The sequence below is a fragment of the Theropithecus gelada genome, chromosome 6 (assembly GCF_003255815.1).
Source record: "Theropithecus gelada isolate Dixy chromosome 6, Tgel_1.0, whole genome shotgun sequence".
NCBI classification, from domain to species: Eukaryota; Metazoa; Chordata; class Mammalia; order Primates; family Cercopithecidae; genus Theropithecus; species Theropithecus gelada.
In genome coordinates, this window is record NC_037673.1 from 170,818,726 (window position 1) to 170,836,890 (window position 18,165).

Here is an 18,165-nt window from a genome sequence, read left to right on the forward strand (position 1 = left end):
TTGTTGTTTTTTTTTTTTTTTGAGAGGGAGTCTCGCTCAGTTGCCCAGGCTGGAGTGCAGTGGTGCAATCTCGGCTCACTGCAAGCTCGGCCTCCTGGGTTCACGCCATTCTCCTGCCTCAGCCTCCCAAGTAGCTGGGACTACAGGTGCCTGCTGCCACGCCCAGCTAATTTTTTGTATTTTTAGTAGAGACGGGGTTTCACCGTGTTAGCCAGGATGGTCTGGATCTGCTGACCTCGTGATCCGCCCGCCTCAGCCTCCCAAAGTGCTGAGATTACAGGCGTGAGCCACCGCGCCCGGCCTGACAACCTCTTTAAAAGTCTTATTTTGCTCTGTGTTTTAATCTTAAAATACCCTAAATCCTCTTAGAAGTAGGTAGGGTCAGATCTTCATTCTGGATGGATTTACATAATGGGTCTATGAAAGGGATAGAAAATTAGTCAAAGCGGGGTGAGGTGGGGGAATCATGCTAAGTCAAAGGCCTCCCCCTCAGGGGCCCCTAGCCCACCCCTGATCCCTCACCCTTTGCAGAGCATGTCCAGAGCTGCCACTGCCCTGTGCCTCCACCCCACAGCCCAGGGCGACACCCTGACCTGGAAAGTCAGGCCTCTGGACCTCCTCAGGGGAGCTCAGGGATCAGATGGGCCGATGGAGGTTACTGTGGCCGGGAGCACTGGGTCTTGAGCATGTGGGTGGACCTTTCCCGCATCCCCTGACCACGTCTAACCACATGGCCTCTCCACTTTGATAGCGGCGAGAAGAGTAGCTTCTTGCTTTTGCATGTTTTCCTAATCACAGCGTGCTTTCTTGTCTGCTATTTCATTAGACTTTTTTCAACCAGCCGCTGAGGTGGAGATTATTAGCACACCCTTTACAGATGAGGAAACTGAAGCCCAGAGAGCTTTGGCAACCTGCCCAAGGTCACACAGTCAGTGAAGGAAAGGGCTGAAATCAAACCAGGCCTGCCTGACTGCAAGGCAGGATCTTATAGCTGCCTCCTGTGGGTAGGTCCGGGACCCAACTTGTCTCCGTCCTGTGGCTCAGGTGCAGGGAGAGCCTCCCTGGGCCACCTGGGGAAGTCTGACCGATGTGCCAGACCCTCACAGAACAAAGGTAAGGCCTGAGCCTTCCCCCTGGCCCAGGTCTTTCCATGTCCAGTGCATCCCTGAATGCTCCCAGTACTCTGGAAAATGGGGATTCATGCTGCCATTTTAATTGGAGCCCAATCTGTTCTGACTTCAAATCTAGTGCTCCTTCTCCATCCACCCACCCTCCCTGAACTATGCACAGGAAATCGAGAGGTTTTCCTAATAAACGAGTCAGTTACTACAGTGCATGTGCTACACAACCACTGCCCGCATTGCCTCTCCCCCCAAGAGGGAAGGGGACTCCTGAGAGGCCCCAGCAGCGTTATCTGGGCAGGGAAAGTGAGTTTGAAGACCTCACACTCCATCTGGACTTTATCAGCTCCTTTCCTGGGTAGGATTACAGCAAACGATTATCTACAGATCTGGAGCCAGCAGGGACTTTGAAGGCCCCAATTGCCAAGGGGGTGGTGAAATGGGGGAAGGGCTGGAGACGCAGGAGATGAAAAAGCAGTGCAGGCATCTTATCTTCCTCCTGAAATCAAACAGGCTGGGCCTGGGCAGGGAGGGAGAGGTACCCTGTCTGTGAGGCTGACAGTCTGTAGCCCTGGCTGGCCACAAAAGATAGAGAGAGAACCAGATGAAGGCCCTGCACTGTCTTCTCCTGATCCTCTCTCCCTCCTCCTCATTTCTTTTATTCATTAATTCATTCACTTCCATCTTGCAGCCTGTTAGTTACAATACCTGACATGCTCTGAGCTCTCCCGCCGAGCCAAGGACTTAGCATCTATCCCCTCGTGTGGTCCTCACCATGACCTTCTGGGAGAGGTGCCAGAATTAGGCCCATTTTACAGATGAGGAAAATGAAGCCCCAGAGGCTAAGTAATAGGATGAGCCTGGGATCATGCAGCTAGTAAATAGTAGGGTCTGGCTTCTCTTAAACCTGCATACATTTATTCTTCCATTTCCCGCTGCCTGCCTGCTCTCCTCTCATAATTCATTTGTATATTCAGTTTTCCATATTCCCATTACTTGTTCATTTTGAAGTTCCTTCTCTTCTTGCTTATGCATTTCTTCTGTCCTTTCCTCCCTTCCTCCCGTCTCTTCCTTCCTTCCATGACCATGTGCGGAGCCTACTGTGTGCCCTGTCACCCTGCCATCAGGACATGGGGCTCCTGACAGATGACTGCTGGGGAGGGACAAGTGAGACCACCTCCTCTAGGGTCAACCTCCTAAAATGAGGCTTTTGGCCTGTGCTTCCCTAGGCCTGATTTGTCCCTGTGTTTGCCAAAAATTCTAGGCTTTGACAATCTCTTTGTGAAGATGTCTCAGCCAAGCAAGTCTTGAGACTCCATTGGTGTGGGAATAAAAATGGCCTGGGGCAGCCACTTCTTGCAGTTTTCCCTAAGCAAGGCTCTTTCTGTCCTTGCTGTTCTGACATCCATTCCTTCAGCAAACATCAATAAGGACCTATTATGGGCAGCCCCTGGGGCCCACTCCCATCCTCTAGCTGTCTCTGATTTCAGACCTCCCTAGCTCTAGAAAATTCACTCCTAGAGGGCAGGGAATTGGCATCAAAGAACCTGTTCACAGCCTTGGGCTCCTTCATTCATTCACCTTTTCTCCTAGCACCTAACACAGGGACTAGCTTAGACTAAAGGCTAATAAGTACAGGATCAAAAGGCAGTGAACCATCATTCTTTGTCACTTTCCAGGAGCTGGCCCACTCACCGCGCTAGACACTGCACTGGATATAGTAGTCCCGCATCATTGTATCACTCTCATTTCTAGCTGGAGAAGTACCCTCCTTTTCTAGGTGCGGTTATGGGGTCGCTGTCACCCAAAGTGCCCGCCACTCACCTCGTAGGCTTGGGTGGGTATGTGATCTCAGCTAGAACAGTCGAGGTCTCCCTCCCTGGACTTGGAATTGTAAGCCAAGTGATGCAGAGAAAGAAAAAACACAAGCCCTTGGAGCCCATCACATCCCATCACCGATGGGTTCTGGCCCTCAGGAGCCCCAGAGAACTCCAGTTTCTGCCCTTTTCCGAATGTGCCTTTCTGTCCACTTTATGGCTGCTCAACATCCCTCCAGTATGTTCCTTCTCCCCTTGGCCAGAAAATGTCTGTTTCCGCGCTTGCAAATGACAAATCCTAAATGATGTCCCAGGGCATGGTTTCCAAGGTCAGCTACTGGAGTCTGACCAGAAATGCTCATTCTGGCGCATCAGTGTCTTGGCTATTGCCTTTTTGGAACTGCTCTGACCTCTACTCTTTCCTTCCTGCAGCACCACCTCACTCAGCACCAGGGAGCTCCTCCAGCAGCACTTCCTCCCATGTCTGCCTTCGCCAGTAAGACTGGACACACCAAGATGATCTTTCAACTTTGGGTCCAAAGGCCCTCAGTGGATGTAAAATAGGTACATGAGGCCTTGAACTGAACATTTTTTTTTCATTTCACCGTCACCTGGATTTTCCCAGTTTAGGAGCACCTGTTTGTCTTGAGAACATTTGGAACAAAGTGAAAAAAAATGGACTTTGAAGAGATCTTCAGGTGAATTACACATTTAAGTCAGATTGTCCATGTCTTTGTCCCATGTTCGATAATTCAAGCTGTTAGGAGCCCTCAACTTTGTACATATATTTCCTTCCTATCTCTGCATCTTCATACCTGGTACTTACTGTGGAATTTGAAATGCTTTTCTGACTGTAAGCAAGAAAGACGGGAAAAATACAAGAAGTTAAAGGGGATTGGATGGTTCAGATTTGGTTGATGAATGAGGTGGTTTAGAGGCATGTCTTGTAAGAGATCATTTTCTATGTGCCAGGTACTATTTACGAATCCCACATTATCTTATTAACGCTCGTAACAAGCCTTGGGGATAAACAGATGATCATCGCCATTTCACAGATTAGGAAAGTGAGGTTTCAGGAGTCAGTTGCTCAAGGGTCTCCTGCTAGTGAAAGAGGTGTCTATCCAAACAGTCTGAATGGCCTGTGCATGTGGGAATGTGCCACGCAAGCCAAGGGCAGGGAGGATGAGAAGAGGTGAGCAGAAAGCCAGCTGGGATGAATGAAGGACCTACTATGTGAAGGCCCAGGGTCAGACATTTTATTTTCTTGATTGCACTTCAGCCTCCCAGCAGCCCTGTTTTACAGATGAAGAAACTGAGGCTCAAAGAGCTGGAGAAGGTTGCCCAGGGTCCTGTGGAGAGAAAACTCAAGCTCTGGCTGTTCCACTACTCTGGGACAGCGCCCCCAGGGGGAACCCCACCTTTACAAGGATGCGAAGGTAAGTGAGGACTTGTCCCCTGAAACAATTAGTATACTTAACTCTTTGTTACATATTCCCACTAAAGGTCTGCAGCCCCACCCAGCTTGAATATCAGGAGAGTGTCAACAAAATCTGGCTCGAGGCTCACAGAACCCAAGAAACATGCCAGCCCCTCCACGGTTGGCGAGTGATTCACAAATGTGTCTTTAAGGGCTTTCCCAGGTCGGGCATAGTGACTCACCCCCGTAATCCCAGCAAGCTGAGGTGTGAGGATCACCTGAGGTCAGGAGTTTGAGACCAGCCTGGCCAACATGGCGAAACTCCGTCTCTACTAAAAATACAAAAATTAGGCAGGCGTGGTGGTGTGCACCTGTAATCCCAGCTACTTGGGAGTCTGAGGCAGGAGAACTGCTTGAACCGGGGAGGTGGCGGTTGCGGTGAGCTGAGATCACGCCACTGCATTCCAGCCTGGGCAACAGAGTAAGACTCTGTCTCAGAAAAAAAAAAAAAAAAAAAAGAAAGAAAGAAAAGAAAAGAAGTAAAAAGGACTTCCCTATCGTCAGAGCAGCAGACAAACCCAGGTGACTCTGAGTCTGCACAGAAAAGGCAAGGGTGACCAAGAGTGAGGAGGTTAAGCACCTGTTGCTTTCAGCTCAGGTCCTGGTCACAGCCCTCAATAAGAACAAATCTCTCTGATTGTTGCAACCTTCAATATGCCTGTGCCTATAGTGCCTGGCCAATAAGAAGTGCTTACACAATAGCTGTTATTATTGTAAAGACGGTGCAAAGAGTTAAGGGAGGCCGATAGTTCGGCTGAATCTGAGTTGCATCTTGTAGGCCATGTATGTGAAAGAAGGGCAGGCCAGGAGGGGGAACAGAGTGAGTAAAGCCCAGAGGCGGGGGCACGGAAAAGCAGGGAGGAGTTAAGCTTGGGGCAAATATCCTAAATGAAGGGGAATAAAAGGAAACAAAGTTGGCAAGTTGCACCGGGGCCACGTTTTGGAGTTGTTTGAGAACATGTCCAATGAGGCTGCATTTAACACCAGCCATTCGCACTCCCACCCCAAAAGCAGGAGTATCACATCCACATACCACATGTGCAATTCCTTACTTTATATCCTCCTTTAAGATAAATCTACCCTCCCTCTTTTTTAAACATAAGAGCATTTATTCTAAAAGGAAACTTTTGGCCAGGCGCAGTGGCTCACGCCTGTAATCCCAGCACTGTGGGAGGCCTAGGCTGGTGGATCATGAGGTCAGGAGTTCCAGACCAGCCTGACCAACATGGCAAAACCCCGTCTCTACTAAAAATACAAAAATTAGCCAGGAGTAGTGGCACATGCCTGTAGTCCCACCTACTTGGGAGGCTGAGGCAGAAGAATTACTTGAACCTGGGAGGCGAAGGTTGCAGTGAGCTGAGATCGCACCACTGCACTCCAGCCTGGGCAACAGAGGAAGACTCTGTCTCAAAATTAATTAATTAATTAATTAAATAAAAGGAAACTTGTGCTCACTAATGGAAATGGAAGTGGCACCTGTCACAGGCAGAGACAAATTGTCAAAGTAAACAACTTTTAAGTCTCACTAGACACTCCTGCCCCAGCAGAATCTGGTGAAAAGCTAGGTCAGCAAATTTCAGAGGCAGTATTAAGCACAAAGTAGCAACAATGCAGACTTTCTTTTTAGGTCCTCAGAAAGAGTAACGGAACATTGAGAAGGGGTGTTAGTCACATCTCCAAACTGCAAGAGGCCAGAAGATAGTAAGGGGTCCTTCAAACAATCTAAAAACCTGAGACCCCAATGTTGGAAAAGAGAAGGAAGGGAATGGGTTAAAGTGCCAGTTGCTCCCTCCTCAGATAGCAGGGCCCTTGACATCCCTAAGATGTCCCCTTCTTCTTTCATCCTTCCCTGAGTCCAGCCTCCTCGCCTCCCCCAGGCTGGCTTGCCTGATTTTGTGAGATGTTCAGCCTGCTTAAAGTGTAATTCTGTATTTCTGATTCTATCTGTGTTCCAGGAGGCATTATCTCTATCTCTGTAATAGCTTCTGAAGCAAAAACATTTTACTGGGTAAAAGAGCAAGGAATGGGCATGACCTGGTGCTGATTTAAAGCAAGATTCCAGGCCAGCCCCAGAGCCCTCTCTAAGCAGCCTCCCTCCTTTCTGCTGTCTAAGAAAACAGCTCCTAATAGCCATGGTATCATATTGTATGTCATATTTACACAGCACTTTGCACGCATTCACTTATCCAGCGGACATCCATTGAGTGCCAATTATGTGCCAAGTCTTCTGGGTGCTGGCAATCAGCAGTGAACAAAGACCCGTGAGGTTCTTGCTCTACTTGGGAAAACAGGCAATAAACTCTGAAACAAGTAAATAAACATGATCACGATGAGGCTACTGAGAAAGCAATGTGGTAGCAGCGTGACGATGGTGTGCCATAGGAGACAGGTGGCAAACATCAAAAAGGTAGACTGCCCCCGCCCTCTGAAGAAGTGGCATGTGAGCAAGAAGGAGCCAGCCAATGGAAAGCTCTGAAAGCAGAGTCTTAAAAAAAAAGAAAGAAAAAAAAAAAAAAAACAGGGCTCAAAGAAGATGTCTGCATTTCTGCCAGAGGGGGCAGAAAGAAGACAGTGGTGCTCCGATCAGGGAGACTGTGGAGGCAGTACAGGTGACAGGGAGCAGGGAAACGAAAATTTTCCACTGGCCACGGTAGGTTTGCCACGTCCCTCAGACACTCAAGTGTGTTCTTGCTCTTCTCAACAACCCATAAAGTAAGGATGATCAGTGTTTCCCATTTTACAGACAGGAAAACTGAGGCTCGGGAAGGCTACCCAGGTACATAGGGGCAGTGGTGGGATGTGAATCTACGTTTTAGGATGCTGACGTCGGCGCTCTCCCACCTGCCTCATGCTGGAGCAGTGTCCAGACACAGAGATGGCAATGCAGCAGCTCAAGTGGCAGCTCCAGCGCCCCATGTGCTTTTTTTTCGTTCTACATGGGTTTGGAAAAACTCATTGGAGCTAGCGATCGACTCTTAAATATAAGCCTTCACTCAAAAATCTGGCTGTCTATCCTCTGAAAATATTTGAAGACGTGATCATAGTGGGCCCATGATTTGAATGACAGCAATGGGCTGGAGCAGTATCTCCACGCACCTTGAGAAAGGGATGGGCACTCTGTCTTTCCACAGCCTCCACCTCTCCCGATTGCTTGCCCCAGGCCCCTTCACTCCTCTCCATTGCATTCATGGCCTCCATATCAGCCGGCAGTAGTGGCTTCGAGACCCCAGCTCTCTAGTGATGAAACATGTGGGAAGATCCACAAGGCCCAGCAAACGAGGAGTGACCAGAGGGATTGAGTTACAGTTCCTCCCTAGAACACTTTCCTGCCTTTCTGATGTAATCACTTTGCACAAACAGTAGGAAATGTTCAGAAGAGCTGCTACAAGGCCATGATTAAGAGGTCAGGCCTGGTTCTTAATTCTAACTTCAGCAAGTCCTATCTGTGGGACGTGGGCAAGTTCTAAAACCTCAGTTTCTTTATCTGTAAAGTGCAAATAATAATAATGCCTGCTTTATAAGTAGGATTGGGGGAAACAGTAATTTAGGTAACGTGCTTGGCACGATGCTAGTTTCATAGTGAGTATCCAATAGATGGAGCCGTAGTTGTCTTTCTTACCTTAGAAAGCAGCTGCTTCTCCCATGTCGTGATGGTGTTTGTGCAGTTCCTCTGGAATTCTCTCCTTTCTTCCTTAGGAGAGTATTTTCTCAATGTTCCTCTTTATCTTTCTCCAAATACAGAGACAAATCTAAGGGGGAAAACATCTTCAAACTGGTCCCAGATACTCAGCCTCTTGTCAGTTCTCATTAGGGTTTAAAAGCTCAGTCTCCCGAATATGCCCAAATATAAAGCAATGCCTTCCATTCCTAAATCGAAGAACCAAAAAAACATGTGGTTGGACCTGGTTGAATATATAAACGTTTAGGCATGGCAATAAACTAGGCAAAAGGCCCACTTATTCAATGTATTAGCTCAGTTGTGCAATGTAGAAGTAAACAGAAAATTACTTACAATTTTATAATAATATTCATTTAGAGACATCGCTTTTCTCCATATACACATTGCAATGGAGTAAACAGCTTTACTCCATTTTTTGCCACACATAAGGAGGCCGAGGAGGGAAGATTGCATGAGGCCAGGAATTCAAGGCTGCAGTGAGATACGATTGCACCACTACACTTCAGCCTGGGCGACAGAGTGACACCTCATCTCTAAAAAATAAAATAAAATAATTTTAAAATTTTTGGAAACTTTTTAAAGTGTCTGCTCCACAGAGAGCCACATTTTACATTGTACAGTTTAGTTTTTCAGACCTTACTCCTCTCTTCCTTCTGACTGCCCTGAGATCCAGCACTTTTTGCTTCCACATCTGAGGCTGTTGCTGGAAACAAGGTCTCCATCCCATTTGCATGACATGAGCACAGTCGGGATTTGTATTCATTCTGCGGGTGTGTGTATATTCGTGCTCTCCACAAAAGAACCACTCAGCATTGCTTTTTCAAGCCGAGCTTTAAAAGGCTTATTTGCCATGACATCCAGCACTTGTAATTTGAGGTCATACCCCGAGGAAGAATTGCTAAATCTGTGTAAAATGTTTCTGACTCCTTTTCTTACAGATTCTGTCAGATTATCTCTTTAAGAATTCTAAACCCATGTTGTTTGAGGTGGTTTTAGGCTAATGTACATTCCCCAAACATTTCTTTGCTGTTCAAAATAAAGCAATTGAGAGAGTTCTCGGTAAAAACGAGGCACTTTGCAAGAGCTCAATACAAAAGACAACTCCCTCTTTTCTAGGGGGTAATTTCGAGAAGGATAGAAAAAAAGAGTGTTCTCTGTAAGCCTCTGTACAACCACGGGAGCCATTTGCTGAGGGCCTATGTGTGCGAGTGGTTCTCATGTGCTCTCCACCTCCTCCTCATCCTCCCAGGGGATGAAACGAGGCCCAACAAGTACAAGAGACAGACCATGTCAGCTCGTGACAGAGCAGGGATGGAACCCAAGTCTGCTGGGCTCAGCCCACTCCCTCCCTGCTGCCGACTTGACCTACTCTACTTACATTAAGCCAAGTGCTGGGCTCTGATTGTACGAAATCAGACAAGCCAGGACCCCGGGTTCAAGGAGCTCCCAGACCTGCTGGGGTGAGAGTGGAGGCAGCAAGGATGGAAGTGCACAGAGACAAGGGTGGCCAGGCCTGTGGGCATACAGGCAAGGGAGGCTGAGTTCTGGGGAAGTAGGAAGGAGGGGCTGTTCAAGCAAAGTTCTGAAGGACGAAGCCGTGTCTGTAGCAAAGATCTGAGTCTGGAAGAGCAGAGGGTGTTTGGGAAGCCGTGGCAAGCACAGGGCAGGGTAGTAAGAGATCATCAGTGACCCATCAGGTGGCCCCTGTGGATCATGCTCAGGAGTCTGGATACCTTCAGGAGAGTCTCTGCTTGGCCCCGGGTAGGATTCGGACACTTCATTTCATGCCGTTTTTCCAGCTGCAACTCCCAGACCCAGCCTCTCCCTCCCTTGTGGCTCAATGTAACACCGTGTCTTGTCCATCTCCCCAGCTTCTTCCAAATCAGGCACAAACTTTCTGAAGAGTTCCAGCAAGCAGAGGCGAAGGCTGTACTCATATTTGTTTGTCTGTAGAAGTGATTCCCTGCCCCCCACCCCAACACCGGCATCAAGTCTTACACACATGCACGCAGTGAGAGAGAGCTAACCAAAAGGACACGTGAGTAAGCAGACAGACAGACACAAACCCACAGACACAATCACACACACAGAAACAAGCACGTAATAAGCAAATAACCAGAAGATGCCCAGAAGAACAGTCAACAGACCCAGACACAAAAACACACCCACATTTATACAGAAGCACACAGGTGGGCTCTCTCTCACGCCCTCTCTCTCACGCACACACACTCACACTCACTTGCAAAATATACAATAGAAACTGGACCAAGGAATCCTCCCAACTTCTCCACCTATCCATTTCCATGACGCTCTTCCACCTTACCCTAGCCTTTCTTCTTCCAACAGAAATTTCCCCCGCCATCCTCACAACTGACTCTTCACACCTTTCTGGAAATGATGGTGCAGGCACCCTGTATGCCTCCGGGAGAGGAGGGGTCATTCTGAGCTGGGACACCCCAGGTGGAATTGAAGTGGGATAGAAAGTGTGGGTTTCCCATAGAAATACAGCCTGACCCCCAGATCTGGAGAATCCGGACTTTGCCCTCCTGGAGCTGGGTGGGCAGCATTGCAGGCTCTCCCAGGGCTCCGCAAAATGTACATTTTGGGGAATGTACGTTAGCCTTGGGAGAAATTACTCCCAAGCTTGAGTAATTTCTGGGGCCACACCTTCACACTGACCCCAGGGGACATGGCCGAAAGACCACAAGCAAGCTGGACAAACTGATAATTGGTCAAAATGATGATTGGTTGGAAATGAAAATCCTCGTTTCCTATTTGTCAGCTACTACCTTTTGTTTGTTTGTTTTTTGAGAAGGAGTCTCACTCTGTTGTCTAAGCTGGAGTGCAGTGGTGCAGTCTCGGCTCACTGCAACCTCCGCCTCCTGTGTTCAAACGATTCTCCTGCTTCAACCTCGTGAGTAGCTGGGAATACAGGCACATGCCACCATGCCCAGCTAATTTTTGTATTTTTAGTAGAGATAGGGTTTCACCATGTTGACCAGGCTGGTCTCAAACTCCTGACCTCAGATGATCCACCTGCCTCGGCCTCCCAAATGCTGGGATTACAGGCGTGAGCCACCGTGCCTGGCCAACTGTTACTCATTTTGATGCATCAGTGGGTGGTATGGCAAGTGGTTGGACTTCTTTAAGAATCTCAACCATGTTTCAGGGGTTGTTTCCTCTTTGGGAGATTAAAGTTGTTTATTTCTAATCTATGTTCAGGACATTACTCCTACTTATACTATTTGTAGCCAATATTAAGAACATACTTCATTCACTTATTTTATTCATGCATTCATTCAACAAATGCTTACTGAAAGTTCAGTGATGGGTGTCCTTCTAAGTCCCGGATGGGCAAACAGGTATGAACAAAGCTGACAAAGTCTATCTCCTTGGGAAGCTCACATTTTGGTGAGAGAAAGAGAGCATCAAATAGATATATAAATATTTAATATCATGTAGTAAATGCCATGAAGAGAGGCAAAAAGATAGAGGGAGAAGGGGTATGACCTCAGAGAGGGCAATCAAGGAAGGCCTAGATTAGGGGAGGGGAAATTGAGCAGATGCTTTCATGCACTGCTGGGATGCTCCTCAGAGGGGACGAGATGTGCAAAGGCCCTGAGGCAGAGCAGCCTTGGTGTGTTGGAGAGCAGTGAGGAGATCAGAGCGGGTGGTCCACAGGGAACAAGGGAGAACCAAGGCAGGACGTGAGCCTGAGGAAGCAGCCGGGGCCTGAGAGCACAGGGGCTTGTGGACCACAGTCTCAAAAATGATGAAAAGCCGTTGGAGGATTGCAAACCAGCACGATCCCATTCAAATTCTAAAAGGAGCAACTCTGGCTGTTGTGTGAATAGCCTGGAATGGGAAGTGGGCTGGGAGTGGAAGGACAGCGATCACTTGGAAATACATCACAGGCCTCCCAGTAAAAGTAATGAGAGAACACCCTAATGTCCACCCAGAAGAATTCACCAAAACAACCTGCAGGCCAAAGAAGAGACAAAGTGAATGTCCAACAACAAAGGCTTGTTAGAACACATCCAGTGTTGGCTGGGTGTGGTGGCTCATGCCTATAATCCCAACACTTTGGGAGGCCGAGGCCGGTGGATCACTTGAGGTCAGGAGGTCGAGACCAGCTTGGCCAACATGGTGAAACCTCATCTCTACTAAAAATACAAACTTAGTCTGATGTGGTGGTGTGGACCTGTAATCCCAGCTGCTCAGGAGGCTGAGGCAAGAGAATCACTTGAACCCAGGAGGTGGAGGTTGCAGTGAGCCGAGATCACAGCACTGCACACCAACCTGGGCAAAAAGAGTGAAACTCTATCTCTAAAAAAGAAAAAAGAAAAAAAAGGACACATCCAATGTCCACAAGAGAAGAATCATTGATCACTGCTTACTGAGGATCTGTTATGTGCCTGGGACTATGCAAGAAATTTTAAAGAAAACATCTCACTTAACTTTTACAATCACCATTCGAGGTAGGTATAATTATTCCCATTTCACAGACTGGGGAACAACTTTAATTTTTTTTTTATCCCTGTTTGAAAACATTTTAAAATATCAAAAAGTCAGAAAAAGTAGAATTGGACTGAAACAAATGAGATATTTTAATGTTAAAAAATTAATCAAAAGACTAAATTTTTTTAGAGACAAGGTCTCACTATGTTGCCCAGGCTGGTCTTGAACTCCTGGGCTCAAGCAATTCTTTCAACTCGGCCTCCCAAAGTGCTGGGATTACAGGTGCGCCTGAAAAATTATTTGAGCTTTGTCTTTTAGTTTATTTCCTAAGGCAAATGTAATGCCCTCTCATCTCAGAAACAGTAAAATAGAAAGAAAGCAAAAGAAGCAAAGGGAGCCCCCACAGTCCCACCTCGCTCTCCATCCACTTGCAGTCCTTTGGTACGGATGTCACCGTGCGTGCCTTTTTTTTTTTTTTTTTTGGTGAGATGGAGATTTACTCTTGTTGCCCAGGCTGGGAGTGCAACGGAGCGATATCAGCTCACTGCATCCTCTGCCTCCCAGGCAAGCTATTCTCCTGCCTCAGCCTCCTGAGTACCTGGGATTACAGGCATGTGCCACCACACCCGGCTAATTTTGTATTTTTAGTAGAGACTGGGTTTCACCGTGTTGCGCAGGCTGATCTCGAACTCCTGACCTCAGGGGGTCTGCCCGCCTCCGCCTCCCAAAGTGTTGAGATTATAGGAGTGAGCCACTGTGCTCGGCCAGGATGTCACCATGCCCTTTTATTGCAGATACAGTGCTTTTCAAAAATGAGCTCATGCTGGCCAGGTGCGGTGGCTCACGCCTGTAATCCCAGCACTTTGGGAGGCCAAGGTGGGTGGATCCCAAGGTCAGGAGTTCGAGACCAGCCTGGTCAACATGGTGAAACCCCATCTCTACTAAAAATACAAAAATTAGCTGGGCATGGTGGCAGACGCCTGTAGTCCCAGCTACTTGGGAGGCTGAGGCAGGAGAATTGCTTGAACCTGCAAGCGGAGGTTGCAGTGAGCTGAGATTGCGCCTCTGCACTCCTGCCTGGGCAACAGGGCAAGACTCTGTCTCAAAAAAGAAAAAAAAAAAAAAGAGCTCATGCTATGTATAGTATTTTGTGAGACTCCATAATTCACTTAAATCACCTTAGTAGGAGAGATTGTCTCAAGCATTTTCTCTTTTCTTGGCCATTTAAGTTGTTTTCTTATTAATGAACAGTTACTGTGTCCTAAGATTTCCCATTACAATGAAGAGCAAGAAAAAATTATTGAAAATAAATTCAGGCTGGGCGCAGTGGCTCACACCTGTAATCCCAGCACTTTGGGAGGCTGAGGTGGGCATATCACGAGGTCAGGAGATCGAGACCATCCTGGCTAACACGGTGAAACCTCATCTCTACCAAAAATACAAAAAAATTAGCTGAGCGTGGTGGCGGGCACCTGTAGTCCCAGCTACTTGGGAGGCTGAGGCAGGAGAATGGTGTGAACCCAGGAGGCAGAGCTTGCAGTGAGCCAAGATTGTGCCACTGCACTCCAGCCTGGGCAGCAGAGTGAGACTCTGTCTAAAATAAAAAAAATAAATAAATGAAATAAAATCAATTCAAACTACAGCTGAAAGACAATAGAAAATCTCTGGGAAAACTATGGAAATGCTTTGCATAGAGGAAGACTAATCTGCAGGGTTTCCAGTGCTCACTACTGGGGGTGTTGCTTTGCAGTGGTATTTTTGCTGGGGCTAAGTTGTTCTTAGCTTTCTTCCAAATTGCATGTTTGTTCGAATTCACTTTGGTCAAGTAGTTTTTTTGGCTAACTCATATAAGCATTAATTAAAAATCACCAGTATTTAGCTTTGAATATGTGTGCTCTAGCCCTAGTCCAAGCCTTATTTTAATGAATCCTCCCAGTAACAGCGGAGCAAGGTCCTGGTGGCCTTTCCCATCTGATGGAAATGGACTCAGAGAGTCAGGGTGAGGAGTTCATAACCCAAAGTCACCTGGCTGGGAAGTGGCAGAGGCTTGAGTCTGAGCCCAGACCATCCTGGATGCATCTGGGTCCTTGCCATTGTCCCTGGCCTCTCCCTCTCCTGTGAACCTTAATTGCTAGTAAGGGAAAGCTAATAGCAGGCTTATAATAAAATCTTCACTGATTCTAAAACCTTTTTCTTCTTCGGCTACAAGAGATATCCAGAAGCGTAACTTCAGTTTCTGCATTTAGCAACTAATTTGTCTATATTAAAAAGGTCTTTATAGGAGAAGCCGGCAGGACTGGGTGCAGGGGTGGGGACCAGAAGCCGGTTGTCGTGAGAGGTTTTCTCGCTCTAGGGAGAATCTTCAATCAATCACTATATCAACAGACACAGATGTTTCCCTTTCTTCATGTGATGAAGATCAGGGATCCAAACTTATTCGAAAAGCCAAAGAGGCCCATTCGTACCCATTGGAATGGCAGGTTTTGCAGCAATTGTTGCATATGGATTACATACACTGAAGAGCAGGGGAAATACTAAAATGTCCCTTCATCTGATTCACATGCATGGGGCAGCCCAAGGCTGTGTTGTAGGAGCAATGACTGTTGTTATGGGCTATTCCATGTATCAGGAGTTCTGGGCACAACCTAAGCCTTTAATGAAGAGATGCTGTCTTGGTCTTGCTGGAGGAGCTTGCTTTAGTTAGACGTCTCATTACTGAAGTTACGTATGAGCGTTGAAAATAAACGAATTTGTATGGGTTTAGATGGTAACACGGCATTTTGAATATTGGCTTCTTTCTTGCAGGCTTGATTTGCCTGGTAACCGAATTACTAGTGATTAGTTTACTAACTAGGTCATTCAAGGTAGTCAAGTTGACTTAAAAGAAACATGTCACCTAAATGCACTTGATGGTGTTGAAATGTTCACCTTCTTAAATTGTTAAGATGAACTTGGTTCTAAAGAAGATAACAAGCCAACCCTGTAGTATTCCCAGTTTGCTGCAGAATCTCACCTATTTTGGATGTTATATAAGCGTCCTATTTGCCCCAGTTAATGTAACTTTTTTCTACCTGTTTTGTGGACTGGCTGGCTCTTTAAGAACTCTGTCCCAAAAGTGCATGGAATATAACTGGTAAAGCTTCCCACAACTGACCATATATACGTGTGTGTTTAAACCAAATCTAGAAAGCTTACAATAGAGCTGCATGATAGCAGTATTTATTAAAGAATCACAATTGTAAACATGAGAATAACTTATAGATTCTAGTTTAGTTCTTTGGTAATTGCAAACTATATTTTTGCTGCTGTTACATTAGAATAACTTTTAAATGTCATCTTGAAATAGAAATATGTATTTTAAGCGCTCATGCAAACGCAAATGAACACTTTTTAAGTGTGTGCATTGCTGATTTTTCCATAAAAATTGTAAATATTAAACTGAACACCTATAATGGATTTTATTAATGACTTATGAACAAGCTGGTTTGGTCAGACAGTATACCCAAACTTCTATATACTACAGAATGCTATTTCACTTGTGAAATTCTCTTGTCTAACTTGAATTTACATTCCATGGTGATAACATGGTATATGTATTGTTACTAAAGTAAATGACTGGCCGGGCGTGGTGGCTCAGGCCTGTAATCCCAGCACTTTGGGAGGCCAACGTGGGCGATCACCTGAGGTCAGGAGTTCGAATTCAGACTGGCCAACATGGTGAAACCCTGTCTCTACTAAAAATACAAAAATTAGCCAGGTGTGGTGGTGGGCATCTGTAGTCCCAGCTACTCGGGAGGCTAAGGCAGGAAAATTGCTTGAACCCGGGAGGCGGAGGTTGCAGTGAGCCATAATGGTGCCACTGCACTCCAGCCTGAGCGACGGAGCAAGACTCCGTCTCAAAAAACAACAAAAAAGTAAATGACCATATCAAAAAAAAGGTCTTTATAGTAACGCTGTGGTGCTAGATAGAGTGTGTTTTCATTTACGTGCATTGTCTTGGTTTATAATGTGAACTGTCATGGGAAATAATAAAAAATTACATATTAATAAAAGGAGCAAGCAAGAAAAAAAGAACCCTCAAGTGCACCAGAACCATTCATTGCCCCACAGGAAAATTAGTTCAGATGTAAACTGGAAATCTGGGAAGGCCAGCAGTGTGGCGGAATGCACCTCTAGAAAGGGAGTATACCATGGAGGCCAGGCAGGGCCATGGAGTACAACCCGTGCTGGGCCGGGAACCAGGACTCCTGAGCTCCAGCCCCAGCGCAAGTCATTTCACATGGGTTTTATGGAGTTTCTTGCTCACTTGTTTCTTGGTTTATTGCACAAGCATGTGCTGGGTGCAGCCTCTGGATCCTACGTTGGGCAGGGGGAACGCTGAGATGCCAGGGGCACCCCACATGGCCCTGCCCACAAGGAGCCTGAGGTCTAGAACAGAGACAAGCTGCAAACAATGAGTGCAGTATGATGTGCTTGCTGGATGCTGAAATTTATCCCTGAGGATACTGGAGTTTCATGAGAATTGTATAATTTATCATTTCTTTTGATGATAATAAAAACAATCTTTTAGGTATCATGAAGAAAAAAAGTCTTCTCTTCAGGAACTGTGAGGTCGTCCATGACAGGGTGACAGTCTCTGCAAGGTTAGGGGCAAGGGAGCCGGGCATCAAGGAGAATTTCTCCACAGCAGTGACCAGTGCTTTTGAGCTGGGTCGGGCTGTGTGAATTGGGACTCAGTGACTGGAGTGATAGGGAGAGAGGAACAGCAGGCCGAGCAGAGGGCACGGCGGGTGCCATGGCAGAGGGCAGCAGGCTGTGCACAACATGCACCCATGGTGAGCGCAGTTCAAGGATCCCCATCCAAAACAGGTGGAGGGGAGTGGGTATGGTCACTGTGCAGAACGTGGGTCACCGGGGACCTTGTGTGCTGGGCTGAGGGCTAACTCCAGTCTACAGTGGGTAAAGCCGAGCTTTGCTCTGGCCCTTCAGTGCACCTCGACTTCATCATCTGAAAAATGGAGGAGAAGGTCAAGGGCCAGGAAAGTCCTAGGAACCATTAGTGTGTCTGGCTCCTGCATTGCTTCCGGGAAGGCGAACCTCCTCCTCTCTCTGACTTTCCCCAGTGCAGGTGGTCCAAAGCTGAGGGCAGTGGTTACTTAAAGGCCAGTTAGGACAACCAGAGGGTTGCTGGTTACACCACCTGGCACACAGTTGGCACTGATTAAATGTCTGCTCCCTCTTGCTTTGAGGGCTTTTCATTTGGGTTACCATGTCTGGGCTAGATGTATTAGGAAGCAATTGCTCCAGAATGTCTTCTAAAGATGGCCCGACCTTGGCCCATGATGGGTGGCGCCACTTTAGGGCCACACAGGAGAGGCCAGGACAAGAAGCCATGCCTGGGTTCACATAGAAAGAGGAGGATCAGCTGGGCGGCCCTGACACCCTCCTGTCTGTGCAGCCCAGCTGGGCTTTCTCAGTTTTGTTTGTCCTCTGCTGGATGCAGAGGAATCCTGACTGACTGGCTACGCGTGGTTTTTTTTTTTTTTTTGCTGGAACAGACTGTTCTGAGGTTTCACAACACCTCTACCTCAACCAGCCGCTTTGGTCCTAAAT

The 18,165-nt window shown here is 47.1% G+C and overlaps 1 pseudogene; it reads left to right on the forward strand.

Annotated features, from left to right (window-relative positions):
• LOC112627108 overlaps window positions 1–15,256 on the forward strand; it is a 19,699-nt pseudogene extending 4,443 nt beyond the window's left edge.
• Window positions 15,257–18,165: the final 2,909 nt, after the last annotated feature.